Raw genomic sequence first — 18,560 nt, forward strand, 5'->3', positions numbered from 1 at the left:
CTGAGCATTTCTGAAGTCTCAGGTTCATTATGGGGCCTCTTCCCATAATGTTCCATCAATATGTCAATAATACCTACCCTGCAGGTTGCTGTGAGGTTTAAAGGAGCTAATGTACATGAGATACCTGGTCCAGCATGTTGACCCTATGGAGTCCCTACAACTACCAATGTTATTTAAAATAATTATTAAAGTGGTGGACCCAGGGTCAGACCCAAGTTGTTTCAACAGAACAGACTATGTGAGATCCTGATGGCAAGTGCTCCCTCTCTACCTGCCACTTGACACTTCAGAGTCTCAGGGAACATGTCATATCTCACCTCAAATGAGGTGCCAGGTTGGCCTAGGGCAAGAATTCAGAAGGATTGGGAGGAGAGATCAGGGCTAGAAGAGGGCACCCAGCTTGTCTCCTCAGAGCAGAGGGGCAAAGTCAGCCCTTTGCTCAGGGTTTGCTAAGCATCCACTGCAATTTCGCATCAGTCCCTCCACTGAATCTCTGTTTGCTGGCCATGCCTTAAAAAACAAATACTGGTCAGTTGTCAAAGTTCACTTGGTCTTGACAGCCAAAGCCAGGAGCATTTGGCCAACATCATGAGTCTGATGACTCAGCAGAGTGGAGCCCATTGCATGCTCAAGCAATGCTTTAAAGCAAGTCAGGAATATTAATGCAATGAGACTGCTTAGTCGATCTGCGCCCTGCTGGGTGAATCACACTCCAAACACCTTTAGGTAAGAACATTCACTGCAGCTGAGTATATTGCCAGCAACCCTTCCCTAGTGCCTGTTTCCATCTCTGTCAGAGGGGACCTCCTTAAAATGTTGCCTTCAGACAAACTGTCTACACAGCACTCAGACTATGTCAGTCAGTATGTAAACTAGGAATCTTTTTACAGACAGTGAACGTTAAAACCAGCAGGACACCATGAGTTGCTCAAAGAGAGTGATAATAAAAAAATGGTTAGAATTTGACACAAAAGGGAACAATCTCTTCTTCATACAGGATAATAACAGAGCAAACGTATTATAAAATCAATGCATTATTGGCACAGACCTGCAACTCAGCAGGTATCCAAACAGTAATGTGATGAACGGTAACACAGCACTGAATATCTTCAGAATCAATACCTTAGGTGCATATTTGAGGACTCCTTAAACATTCCCTTCCAAGCCCCTGCCATCACCCCTGGGTATTCTACAAAGCAGAGATGGCTTTTCAGAGTGGCCCCAGGGGAGGAGTAGTTGGCTCAGCATCCCAGACAGAGGTCACCAGAGTGCCCCAGCCATGTGAAGGTAGGCTAGCCAAGGGTTCCACCCCAGAAGAAGCATTAATACCTTAGGTACAACACAAGCTACGAATTAATTGAATAACAAATAGACCTTTTGGAATGGCCTAACTTAAAATTATAAAATGAAATATATTTGCTAGTCTCCTAAAACATTCACTTTTCTGCAGGGCTGCCTCTTTCTACTGCTTGTAGTGAAGAGCCCAGCAAAGAACTTAGCAACACGATCGGCTTCAGACACGTGGATATTCAGCGATCCTGGAACACATCTCGGGTGTCCCTTCTCACCTCTGGTGATGGTTTTGCCTCCCAAAGTATCCTCTCCTTCTCCTTGGCTCTAATCCTACCCAACTTCCCAGAACCAGTGTACACCCTGCCCCGGAATGCCTTTCTGATCACCTCATCTTGTAGAGTTCCCTCCTTCTTCTGCATGTATTTGTCTCATAATCATTCCTGTGTCTTTTACTGTCCCTTGATGTATTGTTTAGATTCATAACATTATGATTATGTAACTTCCCTCCTGTTGCATGGTTGCTTTTTTGCAGGGACTGTGCCCACATTGGTGTTCTCCATAGAATGCTTCTCAGATGTAGTGTGTAGTACAAATGCCCACGATCTTGTTAAAATGCAGTCTGACTCAGTGGTCTGCCTGGGAGCAGGCCCTGAGATCCTGCATTTCTAATAAACTGTCAGGTAATGTCAAAGCTGGTCTGTCTGGGGACCACACTTTGAGTACCAAGGGACTATCATATCTAGGGCAATGTCACGTGTGTGGTAGATTTTCAACAAATAGCTATTCATCATGGGCTCTTTTACCTATTCTCCACCATGGCCTGCGGAGCTGAGTCCTCAGTCCCCTTTGAGGAACAAATACATAGAGGCCCTGGAAACGGTGTGCTGGCCTTTTGGTCATCCCAGAGCCAGGATGGGCTCCACGCTCCTCCCACCTGCTCTGGCCTGCAGCAGCATTCACACGTTCCTTCTATGAGAAAAGCGACATGCATCAGGCACTATGGGATGGCGCTGACAAAAAAGACAAAATGTCAGGTCTCATAGTCTCGAAAATTTCCTGCCCATTAAATAAGCATTCCTCGGGTTGTTTTCTCCATCACTGCTAAATATTGAAGTCATAGGTCTCAGAGTGTGTAGGCTCAAAATATGCTTCATTCCAGAAGCCACTGTTTTGTTGACTTTACAAACCACATAAAATAGTTTCAATACTGAAAACATCAAGCTTACACAGATAAATGATATTTTGCTATGGGACTGAGTATTTTTAATAAGATCCTATTTCCTGGGGAAAGAAGAAAAATCAGCAATGTAAGCAATAGCAGCAAGGAAGACCATTATGGTTCCTAAGTGATCCAACTACTGATGATAAATGACATAGCAACATGTGCATTTAGCTTTTTTTTTTTTTAAACTATGTTCCATGCTAGTAAAGAATAAACTAGCAAAGAACAATATCCTTAAAACAGCTAGACATATTTTCAATACATCTAACACGTAGCCTTCAAAGTAACCAATGTGAATTTGAACTGAATGCTCCTTTTTTGTTGTAGCTGATGTGTCTCTTAAGATCTCAATGAGTATAGGTTAATAGATAAATAGAATAAATTGTAAACTGCTTTGCTGGTGTCTAGCACATAGCAGGTATTCGACAAAGGAATGTTGTTCAACAAAAAATGAATGAATGGAGAGAGGAAGACAGGGGTAGGCACCCTTAAAGCTTTGTGAATGGGTCCACAGTGTGGTATTTCATACTTGAACCAGAAGTCGTATGAAAATGAGACACGAACATTTACAGGGTCATAGTCCTATTATTAAATAATGGGTGCCACACTGTACAGCTTGTCCTTAACTGACTAAAGATAAACTCTGCATATAGGCATTGATGACACATGGATATAGAGCTACCAATGACTCAGTTGACCAGGCCAGTGACATAGTATTGTTTAATGAAAAAATATCTACCCTATTACGTATTTATGCATATACACTCACTGAAGGTCTATATTATGTCAAGTCCTGAGTACCTTAGGTTTCCACATAAGAATTCATTTGCTTTAAAAAATTGGAATGCATCACTCTGAAATATTTACATCTGTAAAAAACAACCATATGCATTTTCTTAAATGGTTTCTTTCAAAATCCAGAAGAAATCAGAAAAAAACTTATAAAGATGATTATATAAAAGAAAGAACTTTTGGCTGGGCACGGTGGCTCATGCCTGTAATCCCAGCACTTTGGGAGGCTGAGGCGGGCGGATCAGGAGGTCAGGATATTGAGACCATCCTGGCTAACATGGTGAAACCCCGTCTCTACTAAAAATGCAAAAAATTAGCTGGGCGTGGCGGCGGGCGCCTGTGGTCCCAGCTGCTGGGGAGGCTGAGGCAGAAGAATGGCGTGAACCCGGGAGGCGGAGCTTGCAGTGAAATGAGATCGTGCCACTGCACTCCAGCCTGGGCAACTGAGGGAGACTCCCTCTCAAAAAAAAAAAAAAAAAAAAGAACTTTTGTATCATTAAGAAAATCTGGCCAGGTGCAGTGGCTTATGCGTGTAATTCCAAAACTTTGGAGCCTGAGGTGGGCAGATCACTTAAGGTCAGGAGTTCGAGACCAGCCTGGCCAACATGGTGAAACCCTGCTTCTACAAAAAAATATATGAATTAGCTGGGTGTAGTGGTGCGTATCTGTAATCTCAGCTACTCGGGAAGCTGAGGCATGAGAATTGCTTGAACCTGCAAGGTGGAGGTGGCAGTGAGCTGAGAATGTGCCACTGCACTCTACCCTGGGTGACAGAGCAAAACTCTGTCTCCAAAAAAAAAAAAAAAAAAAAAAAGTATTAAGCAAAGTGAAAAAGCAAATAAATTTTTAAAAATGTAAATTATAATTCAAAGGGTTAATATCCCTAATATAGAAAATATTATAAAAATAGAGAAACAATAGAAAAATGACTGCATAGAAAATGAGCTAGAGATATAGTCAGAGTTCACAGGAAGATAAATGTAAACAGCACTTCACTATATGCTCAATCTCATTTATAAGAGAAAAATGAAATTTAAAACTGCACTAATACGATTTCTCATCTATCAAATTGGAAAAACTCCAAAAGTGACAATATCATGTAATTAGCAATGCTGTGGGGAAATGGGCACTGTTGGTCATTGCTGGTGGGAATATAAAATGGTACAACCTCTATAAGGAGGAATTTGGCATTGTCCAGCAAAATGATGTATAAATTTACCTTTTGCTCCAATTATTCCACTTCTGGCAATCGATCTCAAGAAAGATACCCAAAAATGTATGCACAGGATATGTATTACATGCAGCACAAATGCCCACCAATAGGGGAAGGTGAACAAACCAGGACGTGGCCAGACAATGGAACTGAAGCAGGCAACAGCACTCCTAGAGGCTGGATCGGGGTCTCTAAATACTGTTTCTTACTGAAAGACACAGGGCTCCTTAAAAAATGGCTAATTCCAGGTCTGGAGTAATAAATGTGCAAGATGAATTCCAGAACATGTTGTCATACAAGAGATCAATCAATCAATCATTCTAGCTCTCAAAGAGTCAGGTCAAAAGGAAATGATCTAACTTTTAGAAGCTCGCTCTGGCCAATGAAGGGACAATTGGAATATCATCAAGGATAATAACTGTAATGGACTTGAACACACAGAACATGCTTGAATCCCTGAATTTATAAAAAATTTGGAAAAACCTTACTGGTTAACTTTAGGAGATATTAGAAATCCAACTTACTGTTTTTAAATCAGTGAAAAAAATGGAAAACATTAATTCCTTTCACCATTCCTATATGAAATGTACTTTAGGGAAATCAAATCATTGATTTCAGAAGTTTACAGAAGTTTTCCAGTTAGTAAAAAGAAGATGATAGAATATAACTATTGTACAATCTCTGATCAATTAATGAATTTAGGCAGTTCATAAATAGTTGCTATTGATAAACAGATAACCAGACAATATGTATCTTGTGATGAAAATACTTAGAACCACATGTGAATTATCCTAAAAAAGAAACCAAAAACAAAGAAATAAAGAAAAAAACCAGAACAAGATCACAATGCAAGCAAGCTTTTATCTAATTACATCTAATCATCAACTTACAGGAAATACAGAGGAAAAAATAACATGGTAAATGACACCACAGAGATGCAATCAGCAACATAAACACTGTGGAAAATTCTCGAGACAAACTGCTGTCTTCAACAAATGAGTTATAAGGGGCAAGGAAAAAATGGAGGCGGTACCCACAGATTAAAAGATATTTTAGAGACTTGTCAACTCATTGCAACATGTGGATATGGATCTTATTGAGATCCTGATGCAAACTATTAAGAAAAGGATTTCTGAGATAACTGGAGGGATTGAACAGTGGATAATTTCTAATATTGTGATAACATTTAAAAAAAGGGTGCTTATTCTTTTTTTTCTTTTTTTTTTTTTCTTTTTTTTTTTTGAGACAAAGTCTCACTCCGTTACCCAGACTGGAGTGCAGTGACACAATCTCGACTCGCTGCAACCTCCACCTCCTGGATTCAAGGGATTCTTGTGCCTCAGTCTCCCAAGTAGCTGGAATTAAAGGAACATGCCACCATGCTGGCTAATTTTTTGTATTTTTTTTGTAGAGAAGGTTTTGCCATGTTGGCCAGGCCGATCTTCAACTCCTGACTGCAAGTGATCCACCTGTCTCAGCTTCCCAAAGTGCTGGATTACAATCCAACCACCATGCCTGGCCATTTTTAAGAAATACATATATTTAGAAATGCCTCAAAAGAAATTATATGATGTCTGGATTTTCTTCAAAGCAATCTGATGGGAAGAGGGAATGGATGGTGGTATAGATGAAATGAGATTGGTCTTGAGTTGCTAATTGTTGAAACTGGGTGATGGGTACATGGCAGTTCATTGTATGATTTCCACTTTGTAAATGTTGAATTTTTGATAATAAAAAGGTAAGACAAAATGTAAAATTAAATAAAGGAATAGGAATCTCCTGTATCTTCCCTGTTTCCCTGCCTGGGTATGTGATGACTTTTATTTCTGGAACACTTTACTAAAAGGCTCCTGTAAATGTTATGGGATTCAAATCCGCTCTCAGTTGCCTTTGCAGTAGGAGGTGGCCAATGAGGGAACTAAGGAAGATAGGTGAATGAAGTCCCTAAGACTAGGACTTTAAATAAAGAGTGACCTGACAATTCTAAATTCAGTGACACGATCTCTCCTAACCAGGTGCTTGGAGTTGGATAAAGAGGTGCATGTGTGTACAACGTGTGTACCTGTGTGTGTTCTAATGTCTTAGCAGGACATGAGCATCTTCCTTGAGTTGCTAGCTAGGCCTTCTCACTCAGCAGGGAGGAGTGTGCTCTCAGCTGCATTCGCCATGCAGAAGTGATGTCTTTCCTTTACCTGAGCCCCTCTGTCTGAAGAAAGGGATTTAAGAAAACCTGAAGGTCAATGCGGCCATCCCTCTGTCCCTATTCCAGTAAGCTCTAAACTTGCACCCAAGGAAACACCATGGGATGCACAGACCTTAAGATCATTAGGCATCTTTGAGAAGATCTAATGTGAAGGATTAGCCACATCCTTTTGAGAAAGAGGGAAGTCAGAGAGCCCCACAGTGGAGAGATGACCACCTGAGGCTCACCTGTAGAACCAACAAACCACCAGAACTGGAGCCACAGTCTGTCATTTCTAGCCAGGTACTGTTGTCACTCATCCCCATTTCCTAGAGGTTGGCAGTGGATTACAAAAAATGTCTATGGAAATCAGGCCGAAACAATTCTAGGATCAAGCTATAGGAGTGATACTGCTGAACTGTTGAAATTTTCCTTCTGCAGTGAGTCTGACAGCCCAAGGTCATGGAACTTGAGAAGAGGATAGAGTCAGGTGAGAGGCTTTTTCCTTTTTTCTTTTGCTCTTTCATTCCAAAGAAGCATACTGAATTCCACTGCTGAAGTCAAAGAGGCTTTTGCTGTCAGTCTTAGATAAATGCTTCATTCTGCTACGTGCTGCTCCACTCCCTTTATTCTCCTCTTTAATTGAACCTGAATTGCACAGTTATTTTTAACATAATTGGTAAAAATTCAAGAGAGTTAATGCCGTGTCCTTGGCTCATAAAAACCTTGCTTTTCCTTAGATGAGCTTCAACTCAGTGCTGATAAGAATGCCAGGTATTAACTGTAGGATGACTATAGTTAACAATAATATGTTATTAGTTTCAAATAGCTAGGAGGAGGATATTGAATGCTCCCAACACAAAGAAATGACAAGTGTTTGAGATAATAAATATGCGAATTACCCTGGACTGATCACTATACCTTATGTGTATTGAAATAGCACCATGATGTACAATTATTGTACATCACGAATACGTACAATTACTATTTGTCAACTAAAAAAATGTTTTTAAAGCCTGGTATTAGTGAAGGAATTTTTGAACATTTGAGTTAAACCTGCTCTCCCAAGTATTCAGATTTGTTTTATAAAACAAAGTCTCCCCTAATTGTCTTTGTTTTAAATGCTTTCCATTAGCTTCATCCATTAGCTTCATCAAGAAGATGGACCTTTAGCCAAACTGGAACATTCCCTAAAATTCTCTGTTCACGGAAACAATCGGCATAGGAGTTCTATTCTACTCAGGTCTGAAATTATCGCAGCTTAGGAAGTTCTCAGCTGTGCAGAGTCAAGAAACAGAGTCATGAAGGAGGCTCAGTGGAGGGAATGTGGGGCCCGGAGAGGGAACACCTGGAGCTGCTTGTGTCACATTGAGCCATCACACACCTCTCTGTGCACGTTTCCATGTTCATTAAAAGGAGATGAGAGTTCAGCTTATGATATGTTGGAAAAGGAAAAACTGTGGAGACAGTGTCAGATCAGTAATTTCCAGGGGTTGGGGGAAGGATTTTTAGGGCAATGAAATGGCTCTATCTGATACTGCAACGATGGATGCATGTCATTAGACATTTGTCAAGATCCATAGAAGGTACAACATCAAGACTGAGCCACAGTGTAAACTAGGAACTCTGGGTGGTGATGATGTGTCAGTATGTGTTCATGAATGGTAGCAAACGCAGCACTCCAATGGGGGATGCTGACAGTGTGGGAGGCTGTGCGTGTATGGGGGCAAGGGGTTATATGGGAACTTTCTCCTTAGTTTTGCTGTGAACATAAAACTGCTCTAAAAAAGTCTTTTTCTTTTTTTTTTCCTTAGGTCAGGAAGCTTCTACCCTCTCCTATCTTCTGAGACTTCTGAGAAGTTCAGTGAGAGAAACAATATAAATGGTGGCTGAAAATGGCCAGATGAATATATGTAGTGTGCTTATTCTTAAAAGTCACAGTAGGAGGTTTTATTCCAATTGACTGAAAGAATTGGAGGGATGAGTTCGGTGGCAAGGGGCATGGGCTAGGTGATCTCCCTACCACCTTTGCCTTGGGACTTCATGTGAGAAGCAACATAGCCCAAGTACATAGTAGGGTGATGGAATTTCCACAACTGAATGACAACAGTCTTTCAGAGGAGGCAACTGGGGCATGGTGCTCTTATTACTAAAATGCTATCATTGCTCTAACACTTTTAGAATTCCTCTTTTGGAACAAGTTTCCAGAATCTCATTTTAGCATTCTCAAGTTATGAATTTGGTTTCTGGAAGGGGTTACAGTGTGATAAGTAAAGCATGCCCTCAAGTGATTATAAAGCAATGATGAGCTGATGTTCTTGTTTGGTGGTGAGAAATGATAGAGATGCCATCCAGGCGAAACTGTACTATGATTGCACAACAGAAAAATTGTATTAAACCATGACATGCCCTGTACTATCTAAGATCAAATTGTTTTGATGTCAGCTTGTCAAGTTCCAATCCATATGTTCCAATATAAGACCACAGACTGGGTTAAGAGTAACTTCTCATGGACCCATGCATTTCAAAGACCATCTGAGTTCAGCAACTCACCTGATTTGCAAATTCTTACCAATCTCTGCTTCCTAACTTCTACGTTAAACAGTACCCCATAACTAACTCTGCCCCTACAACTCTGTAAGTTCCTCCTTTAGAGACACGGAGATTTGACTAGTGCTCTCCCTGCTCGGTAAGTGTAGTAAAGCTCTTTGTGTGGTCTTTGGATTGGGGGCTTCCACACTAGGCAGGGGCCAAACTGTCCATGAACCCCTATGCTTTTTCACGCTGTTTTCCCCCTTTCTGGCTTCCTCACTCACAAAGAGAGTTTAGCTCTGTTCTTGTATACTTCTGTCATCCAGGTGGCTTGGAGGTTCTTCCCTCTTAGGAGTATTTATGGTTTAACTTGAAGCCTTAGAAGACCACTGTATTAGTTCGTTTTCATGCTGCTGATAAATACTTGCCTGACACTGGGCAGTTTACAAAAGAAAGAGGTTTAAGTAGACTCACAGTTCCACATGGCTGGGGAGGCCTCACAATCATGGCGGAAGGCAAGGAGGAGCAAGTCACATCTTATATGGATGGCGGCAGACAAAGAGATAGAGCTTGTGCAGGGAAACTCTCAGTTTTAAAACCATCAGATCTCGTGAGACTCGTTCACTACCATGAAAACAGTGCAGGAAAGACGTACCTGCATGATTCAGTCACCTCCCACTGGGTTCCTCCCATGACATGTGGGAATTGTGGAAATTACAATTCAAGATGAGACTTGGGTGACAACACAGCCAAACCATATCAACCACAACTTGAACAACATTCCAGGGCCCTCACAAGAATAATCCTCCAAAGAAGAAATTTCAGTTCTGGTGCTGTTTGGGTGTAGGGAAAGACCTTGCTCAGAGCTTCTGGAACATGGTTATAGTAGTCCAGAAAACATCACAACAAGAACCAGGAGAGGTGTTTTGTTGTCGTTGTTTTTTAATTAAAGTAGGCTCCTGGTCTTCACTTGTAGATGTTCAACTTCAGTCTATCTGGGGTACAACCCAGGGACTTGCATTTTTTATGACCACCTAGATGAAGCCATGGTGGTTCTGAAGTAGAATGCTTCAGACTGAGAAGGCTACCCCTTCGGCACCCTGTCAGTCCACCTTGGCTGGGTTCTTTTCTGGTGGGCAGTGAGTGTGAGTCTAGTGACCATCTCAAAGGGCTTCCCAATTGATTCTGATAGAAATGCTATTCCTTCATAGAAGGTCGAAGTCAGAGGAACCAGCTTGTCCCACACATTTATGGCTGAGGGGGGCTTTGGGGTCCTCAAGGTGCTGTGAGTGGAACAAGCATGAGTTACTGCAGCTGAGTCCCTTCACAGCATCGCACCAAAGATCTTCTCTTTCTCCAGGTTGGGAATAGGCTTTTCCACTCAATGAACAGATGGAGCGGCTTTCTCTTTTCCCCAAAAATTAACTGCCTTAAAACACTTGAAATCTCTAGCCATCCGCAACTGCTGTGTGATTCTTCCTCTTTGGGTAAGAATGGGGAGCTGCCAAGTGAAGCAGAGTGTGGAGAAAGGCTTCAGAGCTTCTTGGTGCCAGAATTTGTTTCATGCGGAACTCCAGCATATGGCTCAGGTAGGAGATGATCGATGTCCCAGAAAAAAGGGATGTCCCGTGCTCTGCCTTCCGATCCTCTCCAACCCCTCTGGCAGAAGGGCTGAAGGTGGGTGGGAACAAGTCCCAGGCACTTAATGTTGGCAAGCACTTTTGAGGCAGATGGAATCTTTGAAGGGGAGAGTGGGCTCAGAGCTATGCTCGAGAAAGAAAGGGTTTGGCTGGAGAAAGAGTGAAGGCCAGGGACCCAACACTCATAAGGAGACAAGTGGCACAGTGCAGCAAGGGGTGCTGCCAGTGGACCTCCCTCCACACTGACCTGGCCATCCTACTGAGAACCCACTGATGGCTCTTGCCTCTGAGAGCTGCTCCACACCCAGTGCTGCCTCTGTCCTTGCAGAGAGCTGAGCTCTCGGCCCTGGTCTTTTGCTGTCTAGAAACCACGGACAGTCCTTCAGACCCATTGGTTTACCTGGACTCTCTTCCTTTATTTTTTTTATTTTTTATTTTTTTGAGACAGGGTCTCGCTCTGTTGCCCGGGCTGGAGTGCAGTGGTGCAATCACAGCTCACTGTGACCTTGAACTCCTGAGCCCAAGTGCTCCTCCCGCCTCAACCTCCCACATAGCTGGGACTAACGGCATGAGCCGTGGCGTGAAGCCCAGACCCTCTCCTAGCCAGTTGATGGTGTGGGGCTGCTATTTCTTCCAACACATGGGATGATTTAAATAGGTTTTTGGGATGGTTCTAAATAACCTCCTCCTCTTGCTTCATCAAAGGGTAAAGACATGGTTCTTACCTGTTATGCACAAGGGGAAATGCAGATAGCATGTAAGAAAGAAAAATGATAAAAAATTAATTGTCCTACTTCTTATGGACAATGGGAGAGAATAAAATAGTTAATAAAGATTGCTTCTTTTGACCAAAATGAAGAGAATTTTCCCAGGGCAGATACTGCTAGAACCTCCTTTATTAGATAGAGATCTGAATAAAATAGTACATTGAAGTGAGAGGCATTTAAACGAAAAAGTTTATTGGACAGGGTAACTATGGTGACAGCCCCACTCAAGATACAAAAACTGTATGCCTCTTTCTGAGCCTAAGCAAATTCTAAAATTCACGGAAGATCTCTGAAAAATATAGGATGGGAATCGGCAGCAAAATCTGCCTACGAGTCTGCTAGTATCTCAGATGACAAGACGCCTTCCACCTCCCTTCCTGTCCCCAGGAGGACTAAACTCTCTGTTGGATGCAGATCTCAGCCTTCTTCCCTTCATTCCCTGCTTAATATTCCCTTGGTCCCTTAGTGAAAGCTTTTTTCTGTTTCTTCGAGACGGAATCTCGCTCTGTTGCCCAGGCTGGAGTGCAGTGGCGTGATCTTGGCTCACTGCAACCTCTGCCTCCTGGGTTCACGTCATTCTCCTGCCTCAGCCTCCAGAGTAGCTGGGATTACAGGTGCCCGCCACCATGCCCAGCTAATTTTTTGTATTTTCTTTTTTTTTTTTTTTAGTAGAGACAGGGTTTTACCGTGTAACCAGGGTGGTCTCGATCTCCTGACCTCGTGATCCGCCCGCCTCGGCCTCCCAAAGTCCTAGGATTACAGGTGTGAGCCACTGCGCCTGGCCGTGAAAGCTTTTTCTTTGTGGCTTAGGTAAAGAACAGTGCCCTTGTTGGGCTGCTGCGTGAATGAAGTTGATAGGCACCTTGTTGACGATGTTTCACACAACATTTTCCAAAATTGCCCACTCACAAAGGGGAGCTTCCGGCCTCCTGCTCACGTTTATTCTGCATTTTCTCCAGGATGTGCTTTCTGCAGGATCTGTGGTTGGGAAGAGCATGTTTGTGCACACACATAGATGTCCATACACAAACGTGCAGTGGAGTGAAACCTGTTTCAGCACCTGGTGGCTGTGTGATCTCTGGCAGGTGACTGACTTCTCTGAATCTCAGGTTCCTTGTGTGCAAAATGGGGATTATAACCAGCTCTCTCAGAGACAGGGCGGGATTAAGTAAAACAGTGTCTGTGACGCATAAGCATAAAATCATTCCTGGCACATAGTAGGTGCTCAACAAATAGAAGCTATGATTTCCATTATCTATTCAAAGTGAGTAAAACAACCAGTTTTTGGATCCACTAATGCAAGGCCAGGAGGTAGTAAACCAACAGATGGAAGGCTGGAGTGAAGGGACAGGGAGGCTACGGGCTCAGTGTCCAGTGGGTTTTGTTAGGAGCACTGTCTGCTTGTACTCAGGGTACACATGAGGTGAACAGGTGCCCTGGTGCCTCCCTTCATTCATCTCACATCTTTGGCACAGAGTTGCCATGAAGTGGCAAAGCCAGTGTTCAACAGAGACCACCAGCACAGGGACAAAACATTCTCTGTGGCACCATGCCGCAGAAACACAGGACTGCCACGTAGAGCTGTCCAGCTCGTGCTTGTACCAGGATGCACCAGAGCGAGGGGTGAGTGGGGCCTGGAAGAGGCCTCTGGTTCTAATTCCCCAGGTGGCCCCTTTCCAGCTGTACACAGGGGTCCTGTGGGGCACACACGGGCACATTCCCCAGGCTCCATAGGAGAACATCGCTCCCAAGCCCACCTTCTCACTTTCAGATCTGATTAATTTGTCAGAGAGAGGAGGAAACCCTTGTCCTCAGCAGAGGCTGGACTCTTAATTTAAGGCAATGCTTCCCTTCTCTCCCACTGAAGGAGTCCAAATGGCCTTGGGGTAGCTTTAGCTCCTGGAGACAGGGGCTGTGGTCAGAATGTCCCACTGCAAAGCCAAAAGGTATTTAAAACCTCACATTCCATCCTAAAACTTTCCAAGGATTTTGCATTCGAATCCACATTGTGGCAGCTTTTGTTTCAATAACGAATCTTCTATGCTCCCTGAATCTGGAACCATGCTTGCCAGTGCTTTTGCTCTGCCCCCACCACCTCTGTTCTCCAATCTAGGATCCCAGAGGTTATTTGTTCCCCAGTTTGAGAGATAAGGGTGTAGCAGTGCAGGAAGTAGAAATGCATGGGGTTGAAGGACAAAGACCCCACAGCAGCCAGGCTGCCTAGTTCAAATTCTGCCTGAGCTCCTAACTAGCTCTGTGATTTGGGGTAAGTCACTTACCCTCTCTGGGCCTCTGGCTCCTCACATGTAGTACTAGGGTGATAATAAGGGTGTCTACCTTTCAGGGCTTTTGTAAGGACTGAATGAGTTAATGTACCTGAACTACTTAGAACAGCATCTGGTGTATAATAATCCTATGTAAGTATTTAGTATTTTCATCATGATCATTTATGAGCTTCCACGAGGGAGCTGAAAAGCAGTTTGTATTCCAGCCCCTCCACCTGCTCCTAGTGAAATCCTGGACAATGACTGTACCCCTTGGTCAGCTGGCTATCAGAGCCCTGAGTTAAAGGGACACAGGCATTAAAAAGCATGAAAAATGATTGTTTGGTGAAATCTGAAGAGGTCTGTTAACTAGCCAACAGTGTTGTGTCAATGAGAATTTTCTGGGTTCAATTTTGCCTTAAGGTCAGGGATGATGTTACCATTGGCGGAAGTTGGAAGTGGGACACATGGGGCCTCTCTACTGTTTTTGCAACATCCTGTGAGACGAAAATCACAGCCATGCACTGCATAGTGATGTTTCAGTCAACAACAGACCGTGTATATGACTGTGGCCACGTTGGATTATAATACTGCATTTTTACTGTATCTTTTTTACATTTAGATATGTTTAGAGACATACACACTTACCATTGTGTTACAATTGCCTATAGTATTGAGAACAGCCACATGCTGTACCAGTTTGTAGCCCAGGAGCAAGAGGAAATAGCATATAGCCTAGGTGTGTAGTAGGCTATACCATCTGTTTGTGTGAGTGCACACTATGATGTTTGCACAATGATGAAGTCGCCTAGCAATGCGTTTCTCAGAATGAATCCCATTAAGCGACACTGAACTATTTTAAGAACAAATAGTTAAAAAATTCGGCCAGGTGCAGTGGCTCACACCTGTAATCCCAGCACTTTGGGAAGCCGAGGTGGGTGGATCACTTGAGGTCATGAGTTCGAGACCAGCCTGGCCCACATAGTGAAACCCCATCTCTACTAAAAATACAAAAATTAGCTGGGCGTGGTGGCACGCACCTGTAGTCCCAGCTACTCGGGAGGCTGAGTCAGCCTTGAACCTGGGAGGTGGAGGTTGCAGTGAGCCAAGATTGTGCCACCGCACTCCAGCCTGGGTGAAACAGCAAGACTTCGTCATAAATAAATAAATAGCTAAAAAATAATTGATGTGTTCTGGGGGCTGTGGCACTGACCCTATTGCAAGGCACCCTGAGATTTCAGCTTAGGGACTAGCTAGAAGGGTAGGTGGGGGTCTGGACTGGAGGTGTCCAACTGGGTGCTGGAGGCCAGGAAAGGTGAGGACACAGAAATCCACGCAAGCAACGGTCAGATGTGAATCTGTGCTAAAAAGGAGATGAGCTGGACATTCCTTCCCACTTTTCACTGGGTAGAAACAGTCATCAGCTTCTGGGGTTGGGGAAGCAGGGTGCTGCGGGGTGAGGGGGATAACTGAGTCCATAGTCCATATAATAATTATATACATTTATGGGGTTCATAGTGATGTTAAGGTACATATAATGTATAGTGATCAGATCAAGGTAATTAGCATATCTATCATCTCAAACATTTATCATCCTCCTTCTAGCTCTTTGTAGTTAAGAATATCTTATTCTTAACTACAATTATCCTACAGTAATATAGAACACTAGAAATTATTCTTCCTGTCTAGCTCTAATTTTGTAACTTTTAACAAATTCCTCCCTATCCCCTCCTTCCTCCTACCCTTCCCAGCCTCTAGTATCCTCTGTTGAGAACCACAGTGTCCCCAGCTCTCTGATGATAAGTATCATGTGTCTTGGGGCACTGGTCTAATTTAAAAGGCTATAGTTTCTGAGGCTCTTTCCTTGAAGATTTGATGCGGTGGGCTTGGAAGCCAGGAATTTGTATTGAATAATTATCCAGGTAAGTCTTACAGCAGACATTGGCGCTGCACAGACACCCCCCTCTGTGTAAGAAATTTACATCTGTCTCAACATGTGCCAGATCACATCACCTCCACTGTGCAAAGCCCTCAAAAGCAGTCATTGTCACCCCAGCTACACGTTAGAATCACCATGGGAGCTTTGAAAAATCCCTGTGTCCCAGGCGCACCCCAGACTAATTAAGCCAGGGCCTCTGGGGCTGGGGACAGAGCATCAGTGATCCCAATATGCAGAATCCCCTGGAGAACTAGCTGCAACTCAGGTCACCTTGCCCCACTCCAGCTTCTGATTCAGGGGTTCTGGAATGAGACTTGGGAATGTGCATTTCTAACAAGTTCTCAGGTGCTGCTGGTGGTTTCAGGACCAAACTTTGGGGAACCCCTGAGTTGGGGAGAAGTGAGCAGAATGAGAAGATTCAGAATACAGCCCCATAGCTGACAGACACTGAACCTATTTCCATGATTATAGGATTCATGGAAACTTTTCTTAAGTGAGCTAACTGTGAGTCTGCAAATTAAATTTCTTAATTGTGCTCTTGGCTTCACCCAACAAGACTGCTTGGGCTTGCCAAGATCCTGAGAGGCCGACTGTCCCCATGGCAAGGCCACATCAAAGTGACTTAGTGCAACCATAAGTACTTCTTGTAAATGTTCTTCCTTGAACGTTCCTCAAACTCACCCTTAGGTTAAGTTAGGTAACCTGGTCACCTCTTCTGCTGTCTGAGGACCAAATATTGTTTTCAGCTCTGGCCTCAGGCAGCTTTTGCTCTGTGTTGTGAATGCTGCACTTATAAAGTCAAATCCTGGAGCCTTAGGAAAAGCTCAGGCCTGTGGTGAGGGGTAGGATATCTCAGGGAGATGAGTCGTTTGCTTCTGGGAGGGGCCTCACTCGGGGTTGTCTTGTGTTGGAACAGGCACTCTACACCTCGGGTCTGCCTGCCAGCAGGTGACCTGACCACCAACAAGCCGCCTAAGGACGCCTGGCCAAAATGTATGCTGAAATGGTAGAATCCTCACTTCTCTACTGGCTACTTGGCTTTAGATCCTACCTGGGAGACAGCACAGTGAGACAGAAATAACTGTTTCTGCATCAGCTAGATCAAGCTCATGCTCCTTTCCATATGAGCAAGTGGTTTAACCTCTACGAGCTGCAGTGTCCCCCTTTGTAATGGGGTCAGGCCATCTGTGAAGCTCCAGTGAGGATTACATGGGACAGTAACTCATGTAAAAGCCCCCAGCACAGTGCCAGCAGAAGGGACTTCATGAATGACTATACCTAGGGTTCTGTTCTTTCAGCCTGTCTTAGGGTAGGAGACTGAGAGAGTGGGGCTGGAGAAGAGGCATGAAGGATTAAGATGTTTCCCTGGGGGCCGGACGCAGTGGCTCATGCCTGTAATCCCAGCACTTTGGGAGGCCGAGGCAGGCGGATCACGAGGTCAGGAGATTGAGACCATCCTGGCTAACATGGTGAAACTCCCTCTCCACTAAAAAAACAAAAAATTAGCCGGTAGTCTCAGCTACTCAGGAGGCTGAGGCAGGAGAATGGCGTGAACCCAGGAGGCGGAGCTTGCAGTGAACCAAGATCGCACTACTACACTCCAGCCTGGGCAACAGAGTGAGACTCCATCTCAAAAAAAAAAAAAAAAAAAAAAAGACATTCCCCTGGGAAGAACGTGCATCTCCTTCCTAGCAGGACATCTGGGGACTCTACATTCATCTACTGGGCCATGGTGAGGCCAGCAGCCTGTAAGCCTGGACTTCCTGTGGAGCAGGTACTTGACTTCCTCCTGCAGTGGAACTGTGGGCCCCATGGTCAACAAGATGTCCCCGACAGGCAGTTTGTCCCTGTCCAGAGCATCACAGCCAGGAACTCCCAGAAATCCAGCAAAGTTTCCAGGCAGAGGCCAGTGCCCCTCTGGCTGCCCATTGTGACACAATCCCAGAATGTTAGAGCCTGGGGGCCCAGAGCCAGGAACGCTTTGTCCTTGTCATGTTGCTAACCGTCTGCTGGGCTGGGATGAAGACCCTGGCCTCCTGACGATAGCTCCTATGCTGAGCTCATTAATCTCATGTGTCAGCTTGACGGGGCTAAGGGATGCCCCGGGAGCTGTTTAGACACTCCCGGTGCGTCTGTGAGGCTGTTTCTGGAAGAGATGAGCGTTTCAAACAATAGGCTGAGTAAAGAAGATCTGCCCTTGCCAATGCGGGTGGGCATCCTCCAATCCACTGAGGGCTGGAATAGAAGAAAAAGGCAGAGAAAGGACAAATTTGCTCTCTTCTTGAGTGGAGACATCCATCTTCTCCTGACATTGGACACTGGGAGGGTCCTGGTTCTTGGCTCTTTGAGTCTGATTGGGAGTCACACCATCAGTTCCCTTGGTTCTCAGGCCTTTATACTTGGTCTGAATTTCACCATCAGCTTTCCTAGTGCTCTAGCTTCCAGACAACTGGTCCTTCATAACCACGTAAGCCAATTCCCGTAATAAATCTCCCCTTCTACAGATCTCTCTCCAAGAGAGGAAGGAGTGTGACTCCCCCCGCTCCCAGCAGGCAGGTCGTTTGGCTGTGTGTCTGCTCCCGCCTAGAGGGAGTCTCCACAGTGGCTTCCCTCTTCACGGTTAGGTTTCGGAGACTGCAAAGCCACTTTTCTATCCCAGAGGCCTCCCTGCCACTGCCCAGCCGCGCTGCTCTGCTGTGCATGGCAAATACAGTCT

The 18,560-nt window shown here is 44.3% G+C and overlaps 1 protein-coding gene and 1 long non-coding RNA gene across 2 annotated transcripts in view; one reads left to right on the forward strand and one right to left on the reverse strand.

The window, feature by feature from the left end:
- Nucleotides 1-1,886, forward strand: part of LOC105464114 (uncharacterized) — a 31,606-nt gene extending 29,720 nt beyond the window's left edge. Inside the window, exon 4 of the long non-coding RNA XR_976654.3 lies at nt 1,451-1,886. This is a non-coding gene — a long non-coding RNA (uncharacterized lncRNA). The remainder of the gene's footprint in view (nt 1-1,450) is intronic.
- The window catches only part of LOC105464118 (solute carrier family 35 member F3), a 409,658-nt gene that overhangs the window by 137,139 nt on the left and 253,959 nt on the right, over nt 1-18,560 (reverse strand). The window lies entirely within an intron of this gene.

This window comes from Macaca nemestrina, chromosome 1, assembly GCF_043159975.1.
Source record: "Macaca nemestrina isolate mMacNem1 chromosome 1, mMacNem.hap1, whole genome shotgun sequence".
NCBI lineage: Eukaryota > Metazoa > Chordata > Mammalia > Primates > Cercopithecidae > Macaca > Macaca nemestrina.